The sequence below is a fragment of the Prionailurus bengalensis genome, chromosome C2 (genome assembly GCF_016509475.1).
Source record: "Prionailurus bengalensis isolate Pbe53 chromosome C2, Fcat_Pben_1.1_paternal_pri, whole genome shotgun sequence".
NCBI lineage: Eukaryota > Metazoa > Chordata > Mammalia > Carnivora > Felidae > Prionailurus > Prionailurus bengalensis.
In genome coordinates, this window is record NC_057350.1 from 77,517,555 (window position 1) to 77,543,473 (window position 25,919).

A 25,919-nucleotide genomic window follows, 5' to 3' on the forward strand; every position below is an offset into this window, starting at 1 on the left:
TCAAAATTTAGGTATGATTCTCTCTGTAAAGAGGTAATTTGATATGTCAAATTAAGCTATGTAATTCTGAATATGGATGGCTTCCAATTAGAAAAATTCAAAATTAATAAAATAAAGGAATTTGAAAAACTTTGGATATATTTTTATTTTACTCCTTAATATCCTCTATTGTGGAAAATGGAGCTACAGAATTTACACCTCATTCTAATTTAGCATAGTGACGTGTAAGAAACTCATTGTCTTTTTTGTTTGTGCTGTGGAAAAAATGTAAGGTATCCTCTTTAATTGACCTTCATTTTTAAATTGAAGTGCAGTTGACATACAATATTATGTTAGTTTTAGGTGCACAACATAGTGAGTTGATAAATATATACATTACGAAATATCACAATAAAGGTAGTTATGTCCCTATTAACTGTCTTTAAGAGATTACTTTGCGGAGCCCCTTTCTCTGTGGAGTCACTACTCTGAAGGAATATTTTCTTAAACAAGCATTTTTTTCTGAAAATTCTCACAGAACCTTGTGTTTCAAGTTTTAAAAAGACTTTTCAGGCTCATTATCTTTTAAAATGTAACCACACAGATGGTGTGAACTTAAGTCCAAAAAGTAAAGGCGAAAAAAAGGAAAAGATTAAATCTGTAATAATTGTTTACCATTTCAAATTGGTAATTTATTTTAGTGAATTACAAAAGAGAGCGAATAAAATACTGGATTCTACCCTAACTAGGTAAAAAGTATCCTTTGTGGTTTTTGTGACAATGACTTGCTCCCCACTCAAAGTCCTTGCTATAGAAGAAATTGAGTTGACTTTGAGTGAGTTTGAATCCAAATCAAGGTGGATGATTTGTGGTCAAATAATTGAGTGAATCTATAATTTAATTTATTTAACTATAAAATATCAGAAAAAGTCCCCTTTCCCTCATACATCATTCAGCATGGCATTTTAAACCATAAAGCAAAATAGTATAATCTAATAAACTAGGAAACTCAATGAGGAAGCCATTTTCTTCCAAGTTTTTCTATCATTTCTAGTTCAACTACATAGACAGGGCATGTAAAAGGCACCTATTTATATTTGAATAAATATCCCTAGAAGGCTACTTGATTCCTTCCATTATAAGTTATTTTTCTTTTATGCCTGAAATCCATCATTGTAAACCTCTCATTTTATTACAATGTTGATGATGAGTTGGTTGTTTTTTCTTAACCAGTGAGAATATTTATGATTAAATATATGTTGGAAATTGTTTACATTTTTCTTTCAAACTTTATTTATTTACCTTACTCTTATTTGAGTGAAAAAAAAAAGAATCTGTCTCAATTTATGATTTGATATACCAGAACTAGAGGTTGAAACTCTACATTCTTGGACATCCATACATTTATGTATAGACACTTATGTGTAGTTAGATTTGGTACTTTCTAGGGTGCAGTTGAAAGCACACTGGGGGTAGAAATTTGCTCTATTCTTAGCTCTGAAGTAAATTTCTGTATAACCATATTTGCCACCTCCTCTTAAGGCCTCAGTTTTCTCATACGAAAAACAAAGAGTGGGTCAGATGGTATCTGAATCCATTCCTGCTCTTCATTCTTTAGACCTATGAGCTTAGAGTATAAATATACTGTGGAATTTCAAGAAAAAAATAAAATAAAATTTGATTTTTTTTTGCCCTGAAAATTCAGTGGGCATAATTTTATATTGAATGTACAAGATTCAAAGTTAGCAGGCAATTGCCTGTTTTAGCTATCAAACTTACATGATGAGATTTTCCTGGAATAAAATCTACCTAAATACATTTCCAAAGCACTCTGTGGGATTCTAATCTGATGTCCATAAATTATTATACAGACCTAACGGTTTAAGAGTCCAAGTTATTTTTACAAATTGAGCTGGCAGTCAAGAATATGCCATGTTCACAAGCCAGTCAACTCAATGGACAACTGCATGCACATGATTGTTATTAACCCCTTTTATTCATCATTCAGGCCACCAAAACACTTGTGCCCTAAATGTGATGCTTGACATTGTAGGCCAATTTGGAGATCTTTTACTAGTAGACATAATGACTGCCCTGGTGAAGACATAAAAGTTAAATGAGCTTCCTCATAAAATCACTTTCCAGAGTTGACATATTCTTCCGGCACCTAGAGACCTACCATATAAACTGACAAGCAAGACTAACTAGGCATGAGGGATTGTTCCAAAAAGATTGCCAGCCCGAAACATTCTAGCTAATTGAAGGACAAGAACAGGATAACTTCTCTGCTATTTCTAAAATTACAGCTTTATTGTTTGAAAGCTTATGCAGAAACTGTAATTTGTGGATGGTATAATCATTTCAAAGTCACCTGACTTTGGGGGAACAGAAAAGAGTGAATGCTCTACCAGGTGCTTGTCTGGCGTCTCAAATATGGGACAAATCTATAAGGTAAAACAAACCTAGACAATATGGTGAAACAAACTGGTCCCCTTTCCAATGGGATTTCCAGTTCTTGTTGCTCTAAGTGATTAACAAAAGCAGCATCTTCTGAAGAAAGAAGTTTTGTTGAGAATTTGGGCTTTGTAGAGGTTCTGGACAATTATAAAATCTTCAAAATTATCACTTTGATTGATGATGTACATAAGGATAAAGTGATGTGCTTAAGATTAAACACTAAGTTTGATAATCAGAATTGTAACTGTAATTTTATCTTGCCTTGATGAGGCATTCCTGGGCCCTCATACTGGAGTCATTGCCGAAGACCCGAAAGACCTGGGCAATTGAATGTGGTCTTGTTAACTTTTCCAGCCCATTGTCCTGGTGCTCGCAGGTCACTGGCTAATCTCTGAACTGCTCTTTAGATGGGACTCAGGTGTCCAAATTTGGGATCCAGTACTATTCACACATGTCCTCTTCCAAATCTCTTCCAGGTCCACTCTTCTCACTTATGTCCTACTGGACAAAAGAGAGCTTTCAGCTTATTGTCTGTCATCAGGAGAGGCTCTTAATACCTCATAAAAACAATTTGCCTTCCTGCTGAAGTAAGGGAGCCCCAGTCCTCAGAAACACAACATGCCTTTTCTCTGTGTAGAAGAGGAAAATAATTTCTTTCCTAAGATCTTCTGCAAATAGAAAACTGGGATGAGATACAATGATGAGAAGAAATTAGCAAATGATAGCAAAGAGGGAAGGATTTCCAAGCACAGGGCATGGTATATGTGAAGACTCTAAGACAAGTGTTCAGAGAATGTGAGAACAAAAAGGAATCTACAATGGCTGGGATAGGGAAAGTGAGGGCAAATTGGAAGGAAGGAAGATTGGAGGAATAGTATACAGGGCCAGCATCATTAGGGGCCCTGTAGAAGAAGGTAAGGATTTATATTTTAGCTTAAATAAAATGGAAAAGTATCGAGGGCTTTATGGGTACAGGGTAGTGATATGAGATCACTTATAATTTTAAAAGGTAATTCTAATGTTGTAGAAAATTGATAAAAAGGATGAAAAAGCAGAAGAGGGAACAACCCTTAGGAGGTCATTGTGTAAGTCCTAGTGAAAGGGATTACAGTATGTGCAAAAGGCAGAAGTGATTAGACTGAAAAATAGGTGAAGATATATGCAAAAATACACAATATGTTTCTATATGGTTAAAACATCCCATTACAACACCAGAAATAGGAAACATATGATAAAAAGAAATATAATAGTTGAAGAATCATGAAAAGAAGGAAAACAGATGTAATTGAAATAAGAGTTGAGAAAATCGTAACCCCAAACACACAAGAGGTTAGTTTTGAGGCAGTAGGAAGTTGGGTACATTCTGGTAAGTTAGACATTTAATAGTTTTATAGAGTGATCACTTCCAAGTACACTTACTAAAATGGAAGCAATACAAAACAAAATCCCTACTTTCTGTAAGCATACTTTAAGTATTTTGTAGAGTAGCAAATCTGTTGGAAAAGCCTAGTTCTCCACTCATGAAAAATGTATTCATAAAATAATTTATATTTATGTCGTGGAATATCATATTGCATTTAAAATCACTGGACTACATAAAATAGCTAGATATAAAATGCAATATTGAGTAAAAAAGCAAGATGCAAACAATATATATTGTGGAGTGATAGTTGTGTAATTTCAAACACAAACTATGTATTGCTTATGAAAGTAGCTTGAGGAGTATACCTCTAACGATATTAGTTGCCTCAGTAAATGAAGGAGAAGAACTTAGGAAGGGGTGAGTAGAAGTGACTTTGAGTCTATTTGTAAAATATGACTGCCAGAAAATATGAGAAAATACTTAGTGTTTCGTGGGAATATTCATGTTAGTTTTCATTTTCACTGAACCTTTGTATATTGACATTAAAAAAAATCAGTATCTTAAAACTAAGCTGATTTTCAGAATGCATTACAGATTAAGAAAAAAAAATCAGTGACCAAAAGATTGGCCATCCATACTAAAAGCCAAAGACCCAGGGGCACCTGGGTGGCAGAGTCTGAGCATCTGGCTCTTGAGTTCAGCCCAGGTAGTGATCTCATGGTTTGCCACATCCGGCTCCACATTGACAGTGTGGAGTCTGCTTGGGATTCTCTCTCTCTCTCTCTCTCTCTCTCTCTCTCTCCCTCTTTCTCTCTCTTCCCCTCCTCCACTCATATGCTCTTTCTCAAAATAAATAAATAAACTTAAAAAAAAAACAACGAAACTTTAAAAGCCAAAGACACAAAAACATGAGAGAAAAATTAGGAGACATGGAGCATACATTCTGACATTTCAACATCGGCCAAATGGAGTTTTAAAAGGAGAGAAGAGAGATAATGTAGGAGAGAAAATCATTAGTAGTGAGAAAAAGAGAAACGTAACAATGTCATTGATGTCACAGATGGCAAGTGCTAAGCCTAATAAAGAAACACAAGAGCAAGAATGGGGAATTGTCATCAAAGCTCAGGGAGTCCCAATGTGTATGCAAAAACATAATAGTGATAATGGTGATGACAGTAGCAACAGGTTACCTATAGAAGATGATTGGCACTGGATTTCCTACTTGCAACTATCCTTGCTAAGAGGACATACAATATTCTCTTTAACAGAAGAAATGCTTCTGAAACTGGAATCATTCACAGTCAACTAGCATCCTAGAGGAAACACAAAACAAAGACATTTTAAGATAATCAAGAGTTCAGACCGTTCTAAAAGACTTAACTGAAATGATATTTAATGACAAAAAATGAATGCAAGAAAGGGAGGATGTAGGATACAAGACACTAGTGAAGAACACAGTAAAACCACAGTTCATAGAATTGTTGATGAAAAAACGTAAAAATCAAGATATAAACAAAAATCTGTAATTAAATTTCCAGATTCTCTACAATGAGAGATAACTGAGATGGAGTGAAGGGGGAAGGAAAGTAAAATTGGGCTAAGGTTTCTTTTGTTCAACAAGTACATACATTTAATAAGTAAATGTGTAACTTTGGCCAAAAGTAACTTATGGCCATAGGACATAAGTTTAAACTTGATTAAAATGACTGAAAGATTAAAACAGGATATATAAATTTTATTTAAAAAATTGTTTATTTTTGAGAGGGAGACAGACAGAATATGAGTGGGGAGGGGTAGAGAGAGAGGGAGACACAGAATCTGAAGCAGGCTCCAGGCTCCAAGCTGTCAGCACAGAGCCCGATACGGGGCTCGAACTCATGAGCTGTGAGATCATGACCTGAGCTGAAGTCGGATGCTCAACTGACTGAGCCACCCAAGGCGCCCCTGGATATATAAATTTTAAATCACCAGAAGTACAAATGTTGAAAATAAAATTCTAACTTCCACAAAATACAGGAAAGAAAAAACAAAATCCACAATGCTCTTCCCAAAATTACCATGTAATTAGAGGAAAAAAGATGGAACAAATAGGACCAATAGACAAGGATCAAAATAAATATAAAGAGGCAATTCTCCCCTCTAAAAGATAGACGGTTTCAAATTGGGTAAAATCAAACTAACAAATTATAAAAAAAAAAAAAAAAAACTAACAAAAAATCCGTTTAACACTACACTGAAGGGAGAGTTAAGCTTTTAAAAAGTTAAAAATGAAGTTGAAATATATCAAATTCTAATAAATTTGTAACAAACTCTAACAAAATAAAGAAACATCAAATGAGACAAAGAAGATATTCTTATTGTATTTTAGGGAAATTTTTCATTTTTTCAGAATATTTTTTTTTAGTTTATTGTCTGATTTTTATCTAGAGATAAAATTATGTATGAGATACTTATCTAGGAGATTTTGAATCTAAGTATATAAATGGGACTTTGTTTACTGTTTGTATGTGTTCATGTAGGTGGTTTTGGGGTCTAGTTTCTTATAACAAATTGAAGAATTTTCCATCTACATTTTATGCTTTTGAAGAGTTTACATGACATAGGAAATAATTGTTGCTCTGGGTCAGAATATGCCTTTGAATATACTTCCTGTTTCTTCTATAGTATTAGATTTTAAGTTTATAGACTTTCTTGTATAAACATTCATAATACCTATATATACCTTAACATAGATAGGTGAGAAATGTTTGTATATTTTTAAACATCTGTATTTCTAGGTTTTAAGCTGTACTAGAATCAAGTTTAAAGGATAAATGCCTCATTTGTCCATTGGTAATTTCGTATGGAACCAATATTTTAAAGAACAAATTATACCTCTCATTTCTTTAGTGATGTGAAAGGATGATAACTTACGTGTTTTCATTTGTATCTTCACTTGCTATTCCTATGATTTGAAAATTTTGTATAAATAAACTAATATGAAATCTTTATTCAGGGGGCATCTGGTCATTGCAACTAAATTTTGCCTTATGGAAGTAAGGTTTTACTTTTTTTTTTTTTGCTGCTTTGCTTATAGATTAATGAGTGCAAGTTGTAATTTTATGCTCTGGTCTGCTAAGTATTCTGGAATTGCTATCATGCAATCCCCTCAAAGAAAATAACTTTTTTTCATTTTTATATTCTTATTACCTAGCATTGTACCTGGCATATGTTAGGTGACTGATACAAGTTTTCTATTTAAACTATAAGACGTTGATCCAGGTCTGATTCCATATTTGTTGAATAATACTGAATATAAATGGTGATAATGGTTCATATTAAAATAAAAAATTCAGAGAATGAAAAAAATCACTGTAGAAGGATGAGAAGCCAATTTACTGAAATAATAATCTCTGCTTCCAAAGGCCCCCTATGTGACATTTCCTCAGTGTTGGTGATATTATTACCTTAAATCTTAATATCCCAACTACAGCCAACATTGGTGTTTACTTAAATCTGCTCATTTATTGAAGGATTACACATTGAAGCTGTTGCCCTTAGGGGAAGTCAGGAGACTAAACAATCGCTTGGGAGCTATTTATGAGTTTGGGTTAGAGAGTGTTTGAGAACTCAGCAACATCCTGAATATAAGACAACATGGCTTCCGGGATGTGAGTAAGAAAGCTGACTCATTGAGGGATATTTGGGTGCTGCTTAGGTGTCTTAATTCCACACCATGTCCCATAGGCCTTTATATTTTTCAGGACAGGAAACCATTATTTTGTCCTTTTTTTTCAGAACTCTTTACCAATCACAACCTTAAAAGGAATTTGTCACCACTGTAGCAAGGGTACTGATGAGATGGTAGAGTCTTGGCCTAGGAAACTTCAACTATTGGCAATGCTATTCACACTTGCAGGTGAAAAGGGGACAACAGTGGTTTTAGACTGGAAAAGCTGGGTTTTTGACCTTGGCTATATGCCAGGTGGTCTACTATGACTTTTTTACTTTACTTTTCTGAATTTTAGTAATTGGTTTATATGATATATGAGATAAACGTGCACACACACACACACACACACACACATAGAAATTGTAGGCCACTAGATTATTTTCTGTCCTAGGTCACTACTTGATTCTATGTGACTTGACATTACCTATTTTGAAATCTTCATTCATGTTAAGGAAACAATAAAATTCATCTTGCTACTTTACTCTGATTGAATAATTGATAAGGAGGAGTTAAAAATTCAAGGTATTTGAATAACACAAGAATAAAAATAATGTATGGTGCTATAGTAAAGAACCTACCAAATTAAAGTGCTAGTTTCAGGTATTGGAGCCATTTAAAGACATTGAAAGTAATGCTGTTCCCTCCCATATTTCTGGATCTATGAGGAAAGCAGCAATATACAGAACAGATTGTGGCATCCAGGGACCATTTCTCACATGCTAGCATTTTTAATAGGTAGCTTTCCAAAGGTTCAATATAGGATTATGTTGTTTACAAACTGAATGTTCATGAACTGGTAGGTGTCTTTCTCTAGTTATGATAAATGTTATTTGTGCTATAATTAGAACTATAGGAATTTAGAGGAATTAGAAACCTCTAGTAAATGGTATGACAACCAACTCTTTATATAATCACAACTTTCTGAGACATAGTTTCCATATTTATAAAATAAGGGGTTAGATGATCGCTGGATAATCTGTAAAGAAAGAGTGAGGTATTCCTGGCAAATGTGATTTCATAAATGAACATGAGCTGGCTCATTAGTGATAGGCAGAAATGAAACTGAATTGGCAAAAGAGGAAATGGTCTTGCAGGGATTACAAAAGCAGCAGAATATTAAAATGCATCTGAGTATGGCATTTGTAGAAGGTGAAGAAAGCTCACTGTGGCTAGTCATCAGGCTGTGTGTGTTTGATCAACAGTTACCAGTTTCCTCTGAAATCTACAGTGCAGATACTTCACTCAAATCCCTTGACAATTTAATTCTTTGCAGGTCTTGGCTTAAATCCTAATTCCCAACGAAGAAAACTTTCATTCAGACCTTTGTTGATCCTTGAAACACATCATTTTGGTGCTCTGCAGAGGCGAAGACACTGAACAGTGGTTTTGTTTTGGTTTTGTAACACAGCATTTGGTCACCTCACCAGTCCTCACATCTGCTTCCAGTTTGAGATGAAACCACGTAAACCTCATGCTCCCACTGCAAGCCATGGGTTTGTCACAACATTTTGTCACAAAAATTACATAAGTGTATAAACAGAGGGAAAGCTTTCTGGCTTTGTTTTAAAGTTTTGGTGTATTCCTCTGAATGCAAATGAAATAAATTCAGTAAGAACTGAACATAAACTAAATCATGCTAACCAGAACAGGCAGTGATGTTCCATGCTACCCATTAGAAACACTGATGAGACCAATGTTTCTAATTGGACTGCTAAAAACAAAAACTAGTTTTACTCTCTTTAATGGGCCAATATTGTATCCACAATCCCCCTCTATGTTGTCATTCATTTCGTGGGAGATCAAAATGTGACCAAATAAGTGCTGGCTTATTCACAAAAAGAAACATCATGCACTCTCTTAAACAGACATATATGCATATGCTGTATACATACACGAAACCTTTCCAAATACACACATAAAACTTTCAGTGAATTCTCATTATATACAGGAAAAAAGTCCAAGTCCCTTAGTTTAGCACTCAACGTACTTTATAACTGGCTCTAACTTCTAAGTGTAGCCTTATTTCCTACCCTGTCCCTTCTAGCATCCATGCTCAAGTTAATCCAAAACAGTATTTCATATCCCACACATCATGTCCTGTACACTTTCTTTCTACTTAGCACATCCAGTTCTATGCTGTCTACCTGGAAATTTACCACTCATCTTTCAGCTAATAGTTTACATCTTTAAAATTTTCCTTTGTGGGGCGCCTGGGTGGCACAGTCGGTTAAGCGTCCGACTTCAGCCAGGTCACGATCTCGCGGTCTGTGAGTTCGAGCCCTGCGTCAGGCTCTGGGCTGATGGCTCAGAGCCTGGAGCCTGTTTCCGATTCTGTGTCTCCCTCTCTCTCTGCCCCTCCCCCGTTCATGCTGTCTCTCTCTGTCTTAAAAATAAATAAACGTTGAAAAAAAAATAAAAAAAATAAAATTTTCCTTTGTTCCTAATCTTTGTGCATAGCTGAATCATCAGACCTATTTAATCCTTCTCTGGTTTGTGCATACCTCTGGTATCGCATTTATTACAGCTGGTCAGATTTGTTTATTTATATGGCTGTCTACCGGTTGCCAAATTCTTGGGACAATGAATCCAGTTCATATATTTCTTTACATTGAGAATAGAGCACAACTCAACTTCTAAGTTTTTGCTTCTTTTGTTTCATTTTTGGTTTTGGTTTTTGCTCTGAATTATACCAGCACACTGCTAATTTTTTTTTCTCCTGCCTTCAATCGCCACCTACTTTCATTCACTTTGCAAGTTCCTTTCTGATGACCTGTTTCAAAGCACTGATTATGCCACTTTCCTTCTTAAAAATTTCAGAGCATTTCACATACTCTAAGATTGAGCCTGTGGTCCTTACTTCTTACGTGGGCAATTAATCATTTTACCCTAATTTTTTTTTACCTCCTCACCAAATGGTCTTGTTTTCCATTCTACTTTGACTACTCACCCACTTTGAGGGAAATAATTAGACTTTATCAAATACCAACAATGACAACATCTTTATACCCACAAGCTCTAGATTTAAGTCTTCCTTGTATTCAGCCTCTGACAGCACTCTAGGAACTACACTTTTTGGATCCTATCATCTTTTCACTGTACTTCTACCACCCCCCCCACCCCTGCAAATCTTTACCTTGCTTAGAATCCGTTCATGCATGATACTGCCCCTCACATCATACTAATCTTCAAAATTAAATTTGATTAAATTAAGCGCTCCTCATACACTGACCCTGCAATCATACTGGAGAAAAACACATACTTTATGTAATGATATCGCTTTTAAACACATACCTGCTAATCTCAAATAGACATTTTCTCCTGATCCACAATTCATTTAGGAAATTTTCTTTTCTCCTACTCGTTTAGAGGATTCTTTCAAATCTTCTCTCTCCTTTAACCTCTATAGCCACCTCCTTTCCAGCCATACTTTCAGCTGATGAAATTGCTTTCTATTTCACTGAGAAGAAAAAAAAGCAATTAGAAAAGACTTTCTACAGGCTTCTACTACACCACATCTATTCCTCTATAAATATTAGTAGCAATATACTTTGCTTTCCCTCCTACTAATATGGATAAACCATTGGGACACTAGATCCTAACTCCCTTGAGCACTCAAATATATCACTTCTGCAGTTTTCCATTCCTGCCCTGTCTCATCAATTTCTCCTTCTCCACTGGACTATGGCCAGCAGCACAGAACTAGACCAAATTATCTCCCATCTCAAGTAAACCTTTTCTTGGCCCTATCTCCTCCTCCAGTTACTATCCCATTTCTTTGCCACCTTTTACAACAAAACTTCTCAGAGGATTTAACCTTCACTAATTCTTTTCCATCTCTTCTCTCCTGATCCTACTTTGGTGAGGTTTTAATTATTACCAGTCCACTCAAACTGCTCCTGTCAAGGTTACTAATTACTTCCCCATTGCTAAATCCAATGGCCACTTTGCAGTTCTCAAATTACTTGAAAGTATTTGTCACAGCTGATTACTCTTTCTTTGCCTCATTTAGTTACTGGGGCATTAATTCCTTCTGACTCTATTATGTTCTTCCTCATTAGCACCCTTCTCCTTGGCTGGTTCTTCCTCCTCTCCCTGGACTCTAAATTTTGTACCACTTCAGGGCTCAATCCTTGACCTTCTTCTTTTCTCTGGGTAGGCTTACCCCATGTTTACTTTACTCCAGTAACAAGGCATTAAATATCATGTAAATCCCGATGACTCTCAAATTTTTATATCTAGTCCATTTCCCCTGAAGTCTAGCCCCATAGATTCAGCTGCATATACAATTTTTTTTTTGCTTAGTTACAAATAGGCATCTCAAACTTACTATGTCTACAAGTGGCATCTAGACAGCCTAACAAATACTTGTTCTTCCTGGAGTCTTCAACCCCATTCTTTCAGATGAAAAAAAAAATTGGTATCAGTCTGACTTCTCTTTGATCCAGTATTTGATCCATTATCAAATCCTATCAGTTGAAAGTATTTTCAGAATTTGACCCTTCTCATCACTTCCTCCAGGCCAGCATCACTCTTCTCGATAATGCAATAGCCTGTTTGCTCTACCTGCTTCTGTTCTATTCTTTTTGGCTCTTCTCAACACAATAATCACAGTGTCTCTTGATAATGAAGTCACATCATTCTACCATTTCATTCATTATCTTCCTGTGGCTTCCTAACTGGCTATCACCTATGAGGTGCTAAGTATCTATATCCTGTCCCTCCCACCTCACCTCTCTGACCTCATCTCCTATCGCTTTCCAGCTTATCCTCCAGTATTTCTGTTATCCCACTCTCTATACTTTTTCTTGAACATTCCAAGCATGCTCCCACTCCTGGGCATTTCCACCTACCACTTCCTCTGCTTTGATGACTGACTCTTCCCGAGATGTTTGCATAAGTTACTATCTCATGTCCTTCAGTTCTCTGCTATACTGTCACTTTTTAGAGATGTTTCTCTTGATCACTCTTTGTACAAGTTTAACCACTTATTGAACTGCCTTTCCTTTTGTCTCTGTTTTATTTTCATCCAAAGCACTCACCACAACCTTGTAGTCTTTACTTACTTGTTTATTGTCTGTCTCCCCCTACTGGACTGCTCCATAAAAACGAGGACTTTATTATTCATTCACTACTGTTCTCCAGTAACTAGTTTGGTACCTCCCATGTAGTATTTGCTTAATAAATATTCTCTGAATAAATGAATGAATTTCCCTTCATCGCCTCACATATGTGGGCTGTATCAACAAAACATATGTGGACTGTAAATGCTGTTCACTGCATTCCATAAATGGCCTTGTATTTTTCTTTGTCTTAATCCCATTTTTTAAGCAGCATCCACTTTCTAATTCCACACACTCAGTTTATACCTATATTTCAATTTACATGAGCAGAGATCATTTTAAATATGCAAATATCAGTTTGAATATGCAAAGATCTTACCAACTGGAAGATAGATCAGTCCTTAGAATATCCATAATGCATTATAAACATACCCAGGGATTAAAAAAAAAATGTTTTAAATGCTTTTATTTGTTTTTGAGAGAGAGAAAGAGACAGAGTGCCATCAGGGGAGGGGCAGAGAGAGAGGGAGACACAGAATCTGAAGCAGGCTCCAGGCTCTGAGCTGTCAGCACAGAGCCCAACACAGGGCTCCAACCCACGAACCATGAGATCATGTCCTGAGGTGAAGTCGGACACTTAACTGACTGAGCCACCCAGATGCCCCAATACCCAGGGATTTTAGCACTTTCTCTTCTATCACTGTATAAATTCTTACACAGCAAGTCTGTCCTCTTGTCTGTCTTCTCCCCCAGCTCCAGACTCTAACATGTGGAGGTCCTCAATAATGAATGGCTTTTAAAATAAATATAAAAATAAAAGTTTCATTTCACTAATGTATGCAGACATATACAGAAGTCCTTACTATGGTTTCAAATCAGGTCTTTAAAAATTGAAATCCAAACTACTTGTATACATTCCACAAACATAAATGACCTTCCTTAACCCCACAAGTTCACTTTGTAGCATCCTCTGCCTCAGTTTCCATTCTGTTATTCTAGTCTTCTTGTTTTTTTTCTAGAATCTTCAAGCTGTTTTCCACCTTAGGGTCTTTGCCCTTGTTGCTTTTCTGCTTAGATTTTTACATGGCTTGTTGTTTTGTAAATCGAAAACCCGGTTATCAGGTCAAATATCACTTTTTTGTATATATGCCTCCCTTCCTTGCCCACCTAACCTAAAGTCCCTTCCAATTCTCTCTTTATCAAGTCACCCTACATTACTGTCTTTATAGCACCTACCACTATTAAAATTTATTAATCACATGTATTTTATCTCTTCTGCTACCTATTGTATTCCTTCTCCCCATAACCCATATCTCACACATCTAGAACATGAGATTCATGGAGAACATGGACCTTGTTTGCCATATTGAATGATGTGTTCACCATGCCTAAAACTGTGGAACCTTATCGAAACTAAATAAATATGTTTATTTATTTATTTTTTTAATCCACTCCTTTACTTCACTTTTCAAATTACTATATTGGTCTATTTATCCTTTATTAATAGTACCATTCAAGAGTTTATTAATTTAACAGCATTTCTTTGTTGTTTCTCTCTTCATCACAAGACTCCATATAGTCATTTCAAAAAGGAAAGCACACTTTCTGGAGTATGCCTTGGCAGAGATCCTCTAAAGGCAAGAAACGTCCTGAGGTAAACTGTAATTGATTCATAAAGTCACTTCCAGCTCTTCAAATTTGTGAAAGACCAAACTTAGCTCCTGAAATAAGCACCTTCCTACTCATGAAGCGATTTTGTGCTGATGCAATTATACGGCATCAGTAGTTTCTAAGGAAGAATAGTACGAAATAATTCCCCACATTTCTAAAAGAGAGCCAGTTCAGGGAGGGAATATACACAGTGATCTTCCAAATCATTAATATTTAAGAACATCAGTGTTTTGTGGCAAATGTGGCTTTCAATGCTTTTGTTTACATAGATTTGTGAAACTATTTTTCATGAGACCAAGAAAAAAATCTATATAAACATATAGAATTGATACCATGGAAACATTCTTGCTTGAAGGGTTTTATACTTAGCTGTCTTAATGTGTTTCCATTGTGGTTGACATTTGCTGAGGACAAATGGAAACATCTTGTTGTAACGTGAAACTTTCCGGGATCCTCCCAGGCTGCACAACCTCTCTTCTTCCTTTAAACTCTATAGACATCTCTTTCTCTTTTACAATGTACCACTTTCTACCTTGTATTATACTTACACCTCTTTACTCCTAAAGAATGGACTTCTTCACTAACCTCTATATTTTTTCATCACTTCCACTGCTTTTATAATTTTAGGTGCATGGATGATATTCAATAAATATTTGTGGAATATAGAAACAACAACATTTGTATATACAGTTTCTTTTTACTCTTTCAGGATCGAAATTTCTAGAGGAACAAACTGTGATAATTTTTTTTCATTAAGCTTTCTTTTTACTTCCAGAAAGACATACTTATGTGGAATCCTGTAGAGCATAGATTTCCAGATTCCTAGGAAGCTGAAATGTCTGTCTTACTCTCTATCTGCTTTAATAAATCCCATAGGCTATGTAATGTTAATTTGTAAACAAATGGTAGAAAGACAACTAGAAGGTATAAATCCTCTTCCTATCCTGGAGTATGATACAAAGCAAGATGATTATAATGTATTAGATGTAGAAGAGTGGAATTTAGATACCTTATATTATAGTCAGGCAGAATGAATAGGTCTAGGGAATTAGAAATTTTAGGGTTTAGTCAGGAATGGAAGGTTGGTAGTTTTATTTAGCAGGGAAGATGAATGAGGAATAATAATACAGGACAGTTTGAAAAGGAATATGCAGACTGATGTAAGTGCTGTACTATTTGAATCAGGTTTTGGCCTTTGCTTGGTAGGCAACAGGGAACTCTTGATGGCTTCTGTGCAGGTCAGCAACATGATCAAAGCTATGCTTTAGAAAGAATAATCAGGAAGTATATGCTTGATGAGTTGGCTAGACACAAATGAGAAAGAAAAAACCTTTTCAGGAACTTTTTGTGGTATACTAGGTAGGTTTTTTTTCCTTTTCCTACGGGAAAATACATAAACTGAAAATTTGTTGTTTCTTTTTTTTTTAATTTTTTTAACGTTTATTTATTTTTGAGATAGAGACAGAGCATGAATGGGGGAGGGTCAGAGAGAGAAGGAGACACAGAATCCAAAACAGGCTCCAGGCTCTGAGCAGTCAGCACAGAGCCCGATGCGGGGCTGGAACTCATGGACCGCGAGATCATGACCTGAGCTGAAGTCGGACACTTAACCAACTGAGCCACCCAGGCGCCCTGAAAATTTGTTGTTTCTTGACACCGAAGATAAAAAAGATCATCATATAATGAATGAGTCAGCTATGTGTCATTTTTCTCTGTGTATTCATGCGTATATATATTGTCAGAAATATTGCTATTTAGATTTATATACTAAATGTGACATTGTGTCAGATTTAGATCCTAAGTATAAATATCAGAATGTTTTTGTCTTATTAGATTCTATGACTCAGGGCCATGGCCACAAAATCAATTCTAAATTTCACCTGATTTTTCTTAGGAACTTCCATTATAAAGGTACTAATGGCAACTGATCTAGAATAAATTTTAATTTAACCTCATGTGTTAAAAAATGTGATGTTAACTCTCAGAATAGCAGATTTTCACATGCTTTTTGAAGAATCTACCATTTCAAGAGAAAGCAGGCAGCAGGAAAGGTTAATTAACAATTCAAGTTAACTCCACCATGTACAGGACAATAATATTCCCTCTGGAAGGATCATCATATTACAGACAGTTGATTTTAGTTATTTTACATCACAAAGAACACACCCAGGTACACAGAAATGTTTCTTAATTACACTTTTATTGAATCACTAGTGCATTCTGAGCCCTTGTTGGATATAAAATACAATAGAAATGTTGCCAAGAGACAAGGGGCAAGAGGAATATACCAAGAGACACAGATTTCTGGTTAAGTTAGTAGTTCTTTGTTTCTTTTTCTTTTTCCTTTTCTTTTTTTTTCTTTTTTTCTTTTTTTATCTCATCAATGCACAAATCAACCACTATTAACCTAGTTCTCTGCTTTTTATTATTTTGGTGGGAGAGGCAGGCCATGTGAATTGTCCTTGGTGCTCTGATTCTGACTTTTAAAACTTTTTACTATTATTAATTGTCATAAAACATATATAACACATTAATCATTTAAAGTATATGGTTCTAGTATATGGTTCTAGCCTGGGTGGCTCCATCAGTTGAGTGTCCGGCTTCGGCTCAGGTCATGATCTTGCGGTCTGTGAGTTCGAGCCCCACGTTGGGCTCTGTGCTGACAGCTCAGAGCCTGGAACCTGCTTCGGATTCTGTGTCTCCCTCTCTCTCTCTGCCCCTCCCCCACTCACACTCTGTCTCTCTCTCAAAAATAAATAAACTTAAAAAAAATTAAAGTATATGGTTCTATGGCATTAAGTACATTCACATTGTTGTGCAACCACCACTACCAACCTCCTCCAGAGTTTTTTCATCTTCCCTACCTGAAACTCTATCCCATTAAACACTAACTCCCCATTCCCTCTTTCCCTCAGCTCCTGACAACCACCATCTACTTTCTGCCTGTATAAGTTTGACTATTCTAGGTACTTCACATGAGTGGAGTCAGACAGTATTTGCCTTTTTATGACTGGTTATTTCACTTAGTATGATGTCTTCAAGGTTTATCCCTATTGTAGCATGTATCAGAATTTCCTTCCTTTTCAAGGCTGAATAATATTCCACTGCATGTATATGGCACATTTTGTTTATCTACTTAGGTGGCTTCCATGTTTTAGCTATTGTGAGTAACACTACAATGACTCATTGGTCAGCATCTGTGGAATCTGTGTTTTCAATTATTTTGAGTACACACTCAGAAGTAAATTTGCTGGGTGATAGGGAAATACTATGTTTCATTTTCTGAGGAACTACCATACTGTTTTCCACAGAGGTTGTATATATTTACATTCTCACCAGCAATGTCTGAGGGTTCCAATTTCTCCACATTCTCGTCAACACTAATTCTTTGATTTTGTCTGTTTGTTTGTTTTTATATTAGCCATCCTAATGGGTATGAAGTGGTATCTCATTGTGGTTTTGATTTGCATTTCCCTAATGATTAGTGATGTTGAGTATCTTTTTATGTGCTTATTGGCCATTGGAGAAATGTCTGTTCAAGCCATAAGAAGAAGAAAAAAACAAAAAACAAAACTAGTCTAGTACCTGGAAAAACTCTCATCTATTACCCCAGAAGTTACCTTCTCATTTTCAATCAGCATGTGGAATAGGATCAATAACTGGAATTTTGTTCTGTGAGCACAATCAGATCAAATAGGACTGAATACACTCATAGGCTATTCTATTCAGACTATGGAGAAACTTGATGATTTACCCTTATCCTATGACAGACAACTGACAAATAGCTTCACTTGCTCTCATTCAGTTAATTCTTTCAAATGAGAATATTGCCTTATACTCCTTGGGACACATTATGTAAGCTATGCTGTAATCTGAAGGGAGTTCAATATAACATTTCAATAGGCCATTATTTTTACTATATACATAAATAATAAGAGTTGCATTCTTTTTATGGGTGTATTACAAAATTATCAGTTTCATCAATAATAATAATAATAATAATAAATAGTAAAGTACAGGAATGTGCCAGGTGCTCTTTTATTTTATACAATGAACTCATTTAACCTTTGTAACTCTATGTCCCCATTTTCATGTGTGAAATTGATTCACAGGGAGATGAATAAATTGACCAACATTGTGCAGTTTGATATGTAAATTCTACTAAGTCATGCTCTAGAGACCACATTCTTAAATTGTTTTTTCCATACTACCTTTCAAGATGTTAGCTAGGAAATTAGGAGGCATATTTTCCAATGTTCCTTTATCTCCCCTCCCTTCTCTTCTCTTCCCTTTCCCCTCCTCCCCTCTCCTCCTCTTCCCTCTCTTCCTTTCCCTTCCCTCCCTCTTCTTTTTTCATTTTCTTTCTCTCTCTTTCTCTCTTCCCCTCTATCTCCTTTTCTTTCATATCCAAATATGTGCAGTAACTTTCCTTAGATCATGTAGCTAATGATATATTTTCACAATTTCTTTTTTCTTCTTCTTTATATCACATAAACCACTGGAAATTGATTTAGAAAAACTGGTTCATACCCTGGTTCTGTCATTTCTTGGTCTTATTTTTTAAGTAAGTCGTGGCCCACTGTTTCCTCATATAGACATTAAACAAATTAATTCTGTATCACAGGATTATCATGAAGCAAAATAAACTTCATATAGCATCATTTTGAAGCCAGTGAATTTTGTGAGGGCAAAACATCCACTGGGTCTAAGAGTATAATTATAATTAAAAGTCCTTTGAAATATTGCTCACTTTGTATTCTTTCAACCCTATCGCATTTCCTAGAAGAAAATTACTATGCTCCGTTCAGGGCAGAAGAGTATTAAAAGACCAACTTTTTTGGCCCTAGTAGTGGCATGTATTGGCCCTGATGGTACTGGCAATGTGTCCAATGGATTTCATTTGTTTGAGAGCTGCTTTCCTCAGCAAAGGAAGTTCCCAGGCAGGAACAACTATTCTGTCTCCAGTATTGATGTCAGCCAGAGGTCAATTCCCAAATGATACTTCACTGGTTCATTTACTGGAAAACTGGCTTTCCTTTGGATTATCTTCTGCCTTGATTTTTTTTTATTAAATTTTTTTTCAACTTTTTAAAATCTATTTTTTTAGAGAAACAGACAGAGGGTGAGTGGGAAATGGTCAGAGAGATAGGGAGACACAGAATCCAAAGAAGGCTCCAGGCTCTGAGCTGTCAGCCCAGAGCCTGACGCGGGGCTTGAACTCACAAGCTGCGAGATCATGACCTGAGCTGATACTTAACTGACTGAGCCACCCAGGCACGCCTGCCTAGATTTTTAATAGCTGGCCACATCAGCCCAATATTTTAAATATTTCTCTTAGGCACAACTCTTTTGGGTTTCTTGGTGAACCCTCAACCATACTTGGTCATTTACTATTGGACTGTCAAAAGTCCCAAATAACCTCTAGATTTTTAGGTGAAGTACCTTTTACATTCCAATCTTTGATCATTCCTGTTGGTTTAGCTATTAACAAAGTCAGTTAGAATCTACTAGTGAAATTTGAGCTAACAGGGTAAAACAGCTTCTGATTTCATTATTAATAAAAAATTTTTAAACTTCCACAGAACTTAGCACATGTAACACTTATTTTTTAAAAATTAATTACAAATATGACTTCCAATTAAAGAAAGTCAGAGTATAAATAAATGACAGGTGTTTTGTAAATGGCAAAATATAGTGCCGCTATTAAAAATTATGAAGAGTTCTGGGAAAAAAAAACTATTAATGAGTTGATTAAAAGAGCTAAAATCTGTCAAAATTTGAATAAAATTTGAGTAAGCAAAAACTTGCATTTATGCACAAACCCATGTTAAATATAATAAGAAATTTATTTAAAAATGCAAGGGAAAAATAGAAAAACATCATTAGAAAAATAGTCACTTATCAGCTAATTCATGTCCTCCCTCTACTCCCATCTCTCTCATTTTCTCCTTTCTTCTGCCTGTCTGTCTCCCTCCCTCCTCTCTCTCTCTGCCTCTGTCTTTTTCAACAGATCAAGTTAATTATATTTTATCTGGTCCTGGATTTGGAGTAATTGGAATGATGGAAGGGTGAGGAGCTGGAAAATGGCTGGTGGCATCTGCAGAATAACGAGACTGGGTTCAGTGATCAAGACCAACAAGTGACACACCTCCCACAGAGGTGATTTGATTCTACAGACAATAGGTCTACAGCATAGAGGGCAAATACATGCTAGAAAGAGAGACACTTACATTTTTTATCAGACAGTGATTCTAGATTTCTGGAATAACCTTCCTGACTAAAACTACTAAAATGTTGGATAAAATATGTACTTGAAATATACATCCATCCATATGATTCATTTTAAGGTGGCATGAAAGTAGAGGTAGGAGAAACAACATAAAAATAAACCAACCAAGAACTCTGGGAAATATATGGATGCCCTGTCAGCCCTCACTGAGGGTGTCTGCCATACACTGGGTGGGAGAGGGTGGGGGGCATTTGAATGAGTATACTTGGTATAGGGGCAAGTGATGGAACAACCATGGTGACCCTTCACATAAAACCAGGATCCCAAAGGGTGAATGCCAGGTATGATGTTTTAACATAGATAAGAACAGAAACTTCCCACTCTAAGCCTGGTACTGGACGGAGGGGAGGAAAAACATTATTCTCACCGAGAAATCTTTTTATTTCATTCATAAGTTGTTTTTTTATATTTTTTCAATATATGAAGTTTATTGTCAAATTGGTTTCCATACAACACCCAGTGCTCACCCCAAAAGGTGCCCTCCTCAATACCCATCACCCACCCTCTCCTCCCTCCCACCCCCCATCAACCCTCAGTTTGTTCTCAGTTTTTAAGAGTCTCTTATGCTTTGGCTCTCTCCCACTCTAACCTCTTTTTTTTTTCCTTCCCCTCCCCCATGGGTTTCTGTTAAGTTTCTCAGGATCCACAGAAGAGTGAAAACATATGGTATCTGTCTTTCTCTGTATGACTTATTTCACTTAGCATCACACTCTCCAGTTCCATCCACGTTGCTACACAAGGCCATATTTCATTCTTTATCATTGCCCTGTAGTACTCCATTGTGTATATAAACCACAATTTCTTTATCCATTCATCAGTTGATGGACATTTAGGCTCTTTCATAATTTGGCTATTGTTGAGAGTGCTGCTATAAACATTGGGGTACAAGTGTCCCTATGCACCAGTACTTCTGTATCCTTTGGGTAAATTCCTAGCAGTGCTATTGCTAGGTCATAGGGTAGATCTATTTTTAATTTTTTGAGGAACCTCCACACTGTTTCCCAGAGTGGCTGCACCAATTTGCATTCCCTCCAACAGTGCAAGAGGGTTCCCGTTTCTCCACATCCTCTCTAGCATCTATAGTCTCCTGATTTGTTCATTTTGGCCACTCTGACTGGCATGAGGTGATATCTGAGTGTGGTTTTGATTTGTATTTCCCTGATGAGGAGCGACGTTGAGCATCTTTTCATGTGCCTGGTGGCCATCCGGATGTCTTCTTTAGAGAAGTGTCTTTTCATGTTTTCTGCCCATTTCTTCACTGGGTTATTTGTTTTTTGGGTGTGGAGTTTGGTGAGCTCTTTATAGATTTTGGATACTAGCCCTTTGTCCGATATGTCATTTGCAAATATCTTTTCCTATTCTGTTGGTTGCCTTTTAGTTTTGTTGGTTGTTTCCTTTGCTGTGCAGAAGCTTTTTATCTTTGTAAGGTCCCAGTAGTTCATTTTTGCTTTTAATTCCCTTGCCTTTGGGGATGTGTCAAGTAAGAAATTGCTACGGCTGAGGTCAGAGAGGTCTTTTCCTGCTTTCTCCTCTAGGGTTTTGATGGTTTCCTGTCTCACATTCAGGTTCTTTATCCATTTTGAGTTTATTTTTGTGAATGGTGTGAGAAAGTGGTCTAGTTTCAACCTTCTGCATGTTGCTGTCCAGTTCTCCCAGCACCATTTGTTAAAGAGACTGTCTTTTTTCCATTGGATGTTCTTTCCTGCTTTGTCAAAGATGAGTTGGCCATACGTTTGTGAGTCTAGTTCTGGGGTTTCTATGCTATTCCATTGGTCTATGTGTCTGTTTTTGTGCCAATACCATGCTGTCTTGATGATTACAGCTTTGTAGTAGAGGCTAAAGTCTGGGATTGTGATGCCTCCTGCTTTGGTCTTCTTCTTCAAAATTACTTTGGCTATTCGGGGCCTTTTGTGGTTCCATATGAATTTTAGGATTGCTTGTTCTAGTTTCGAGAAGAATGCTGGTGCAATTTTGATTGGGATTGCATTGAATGTGTAGATAGATTTGGGTAGTATTGACATTTTGACAATATTTATTCTTCCAATCCATGAGCACGGAATGTTTTTCCATTTCTTTATATCTTCTTCAATTTCCTTCATAAGCTTTCTATAGCTTTCAGCATACAGATCTTTTACATCTTTGGTTAGATTTATCCCTAGGTATTTTATGCTTCTTGGTGCAATTGTGAATGGGATCAGTTTCTTTATTTGTCTTTCTGTTGCTTCATTGTTAGTGTATAAGAATGCAACTGATTTCTGTACATTGATTTTGTATCCTGCTACTTTGCAAAATTCATGTATCAGTTCTAGCAGACTTTTGGTGGAGTCTACCAGATTTTCCATGTATAATATCATATCATCTGCCAAAAGTGAAAGCTTAACTTCATCTTTGCCAATTTTGATGCCTGTGATTTCCTTTTGTTGTCTGATTGCTGATGCTAGAACTTCCAACCCTATGTTAAACTACAGCGGTGAGAGTGGACATCCCTGTTGTGTTCCTGATCTCAGGGAAAAAGCTCTCAGTTTTTCCCCGTTGAGGATGATGTTAGCTGTGGGCTTTTCATAAATGGCTTTTATGATCTTTAAATATGTTCCTTCTATCCCGACTTTCTTGAGGGTTTTTATTAATAAACGTTGCTGAATTTTGTCAAATGCCTTTTCTGCATCGATTGACAGGATCATATGGTTCTTATCTTTTCTTTTATTAATGTGATGTATCACATTGATTGATTTCTGAAAGCTGAACCAGCCCTGCATCCCAGGAATGAATCCCACTTGATCATGGTGAATATTTCTTTTTATATGCTGTTGAATTTGATTTGCTAGTATCTTATTGAGAATTTTTGCATCCATATTCATCAGGGATATTGACCTGTAGTTCACTCTTTTTACTGGGTCTCTGTCTGGTTTAGGAATCAAAGTAATACTGGCTTCATAGAATGAGTCTGGAAGTTTTCCTTCCCTTTCTATTTCTTGGAATAGCTTGAGAAGGATAGGTATTATATCTGCTTTAAACGTCTGGTAGGACTCCCCTGGGAAGCCATCTGGTCCTGGACTCTTATTTGTTGGGAGATTTTTGATAACTGATTCAATTTCTTCTCTGGTTATGGGTCTGTTCAAGCTTTCTCTTTCCTCCTGATTGAGTTTTGGAAGCATGTGGGTGTTTATGGATGTCCATTTCTTCCAGGTTGTCCAGTTGGTTGGCATATAATTTTTCATAGTATTCCCTGATAATTGCTTGTATCTCTGAGGGATTGGTTGTAATAAATCCATTTCATTCATGATTTTATCTATTTGGGTCATATCCCTTTTTTTTTGAGAAGCCTGGCTAGAGGTTTATCAATTTTGTTTATTTTTTCAAAAAACCAACTCTTGGTTTCATTGATCTGCTCTACAGCTTTTATAGATTCTATATTGTTTATTTCTGCTCTGCTCTTTATTATTTCTCTTCTTCTGCTGGGTTTAGGCTGTCTTTGCTGCTCTACTTCTATTTCCTTTAGGTGTGCTGTTAGATTTTGTATTTGGGATTTCTCTTGTTTCTTGAGATAGGCCTGGATTGCATTGTATTTTCCTCTCAGGACTGCCTTTGCTGCATCCCAAAGCATTTGGATTGTTGTATTTTCATTTTCGTTTGTTTCCATATATTTTTTGATTTCTTCTCTAATTGCCTGGTTGACCCACTCATTCGTTAGTAGGGTGTTCTTTAACCTCCATGCTTTTGGAGGTTTTCCAGACTTTTTCCTGTGGTTGATTTCAAGCTTCATAGCATTGTGGTCTGAAAGTATGCATGGTATGATTTCAATTCTTGTATACTTATGAAGGGCTGCTTTGTGACCCAGTATGTGATCTATCTTGGAGAATGTTCCATGTGCACTTGAGAAGAAAGTATATTCTGTTGCTTTGGGATGCAGAGTTCTAAATATATCTGTCAAGTCTATCTGATCCAATGTATCATTCAGGGCCCTTGTTTCTTTATTGACTGTTGTCTAGATGATCTATCCATTTCTGTAAGTGGAGTGTTAAAGTCTCCTGCAATTACCACATTCTTATCAGTAAGGTTGCTTATCTTAGTAATTGTTTTATATATTTGGGGGCTCCGGTATTCGGCGCATAGACATTTATAATTGTTAGCTCTTCCTGATGGATAGACCCTGTGATTATTATATAATTCCCTTCTTCATCTCTTGTTACAGCCTTTAATTTAAAGTCTAGTTTGTCTGATATAAGTATGGTTACACCAGCTTTCTTTTGACTTCCAGTGGCATGATAAATAGTTCTCCATCCCCCCACTCTCAATCTGAAGGTGTCCTCAGGTCTAAAATTAGTCTCTTGTAGACAGCAAATAGATAGGTCTTGGTTTTTTATCCATTCTGATACCTTATGTCTTTTGGTTGGCACATTTAGTCTATTTACATTCAGTGTTATTTTAGAAAGATATGGGTTTAGAGTCATTGTGATGTCATTGGTTTCATTCTTGTAGCAATGTCTCTGGTACTTTGTCTCACAGTATCCCCCTTAGTATCTCTTGTAGGGCTGGTTTAGTGGTGATGAATTCCTTCAGTTTCTGTTTGTTTGGGAAGACCTTTATTTCTCCTTCTATTCTAAATGACAGACTTGCTGGATAAAGGATTCTCGGCTGCATATTTTTTTCTGTTCATCACATTGAAGATATCCTGCCATTCCTTTCTGGCCTGCCAAGTTTCCGTAGAGAGATAAGTCACGAGTCTTATAGGTCTTCCTTTATATGTTAGAGCACATTTATCCCTAGCTGCTTTCAGAATTTTCTCTTTATCCTTGTATTTTGCCAGTTTCACTATGATATGTCATGCAGAAGATCGATTCAAGTTACGTCTGAAGGGAGTTCTCTGTGCCTCTTGGATTTCAATGCCTTTTTCTTCCCCAGATCAGGGAAGTTCTCAGCTATTATTTCTTCAAGTACCCCTTCAGCACCTTTCCCTCTCTCTTCCTCCTCTAGAATACCAATTATGTGTAGATTATTTCTCTTTAGTGCATCACTTAGTTCTCTAATTTTCCCCTCATACTCCTGGATTTTTTTTATCCCTCTTTTTCTCAGCTTCCTCTTTTTCCATAATTTTATCTTCCAGTTCACCTATTCTCTCCTCTGCCTCTTCAATCTGAGCTGTAGTTGTCTCCATTTTATTTTGCAGCTCATTAATAGCATTTTTTAGCTCCTCCTGACTGTTCCTTAGTCCCTTCATCTCTGTAGAAATAGATTCTCTGCTGTCCTTTATACTGTTTTCAAGCCCAGGGATTAATTTTTGACTATTATTCTAAATTCATTTTCTGTTATATTGTTTAAATAATTTTTGATCAGTTCGTTAAGTGTCGTTATTTCCTGGATGTTTTTTTTGAGGGGAATTCTTCAGTT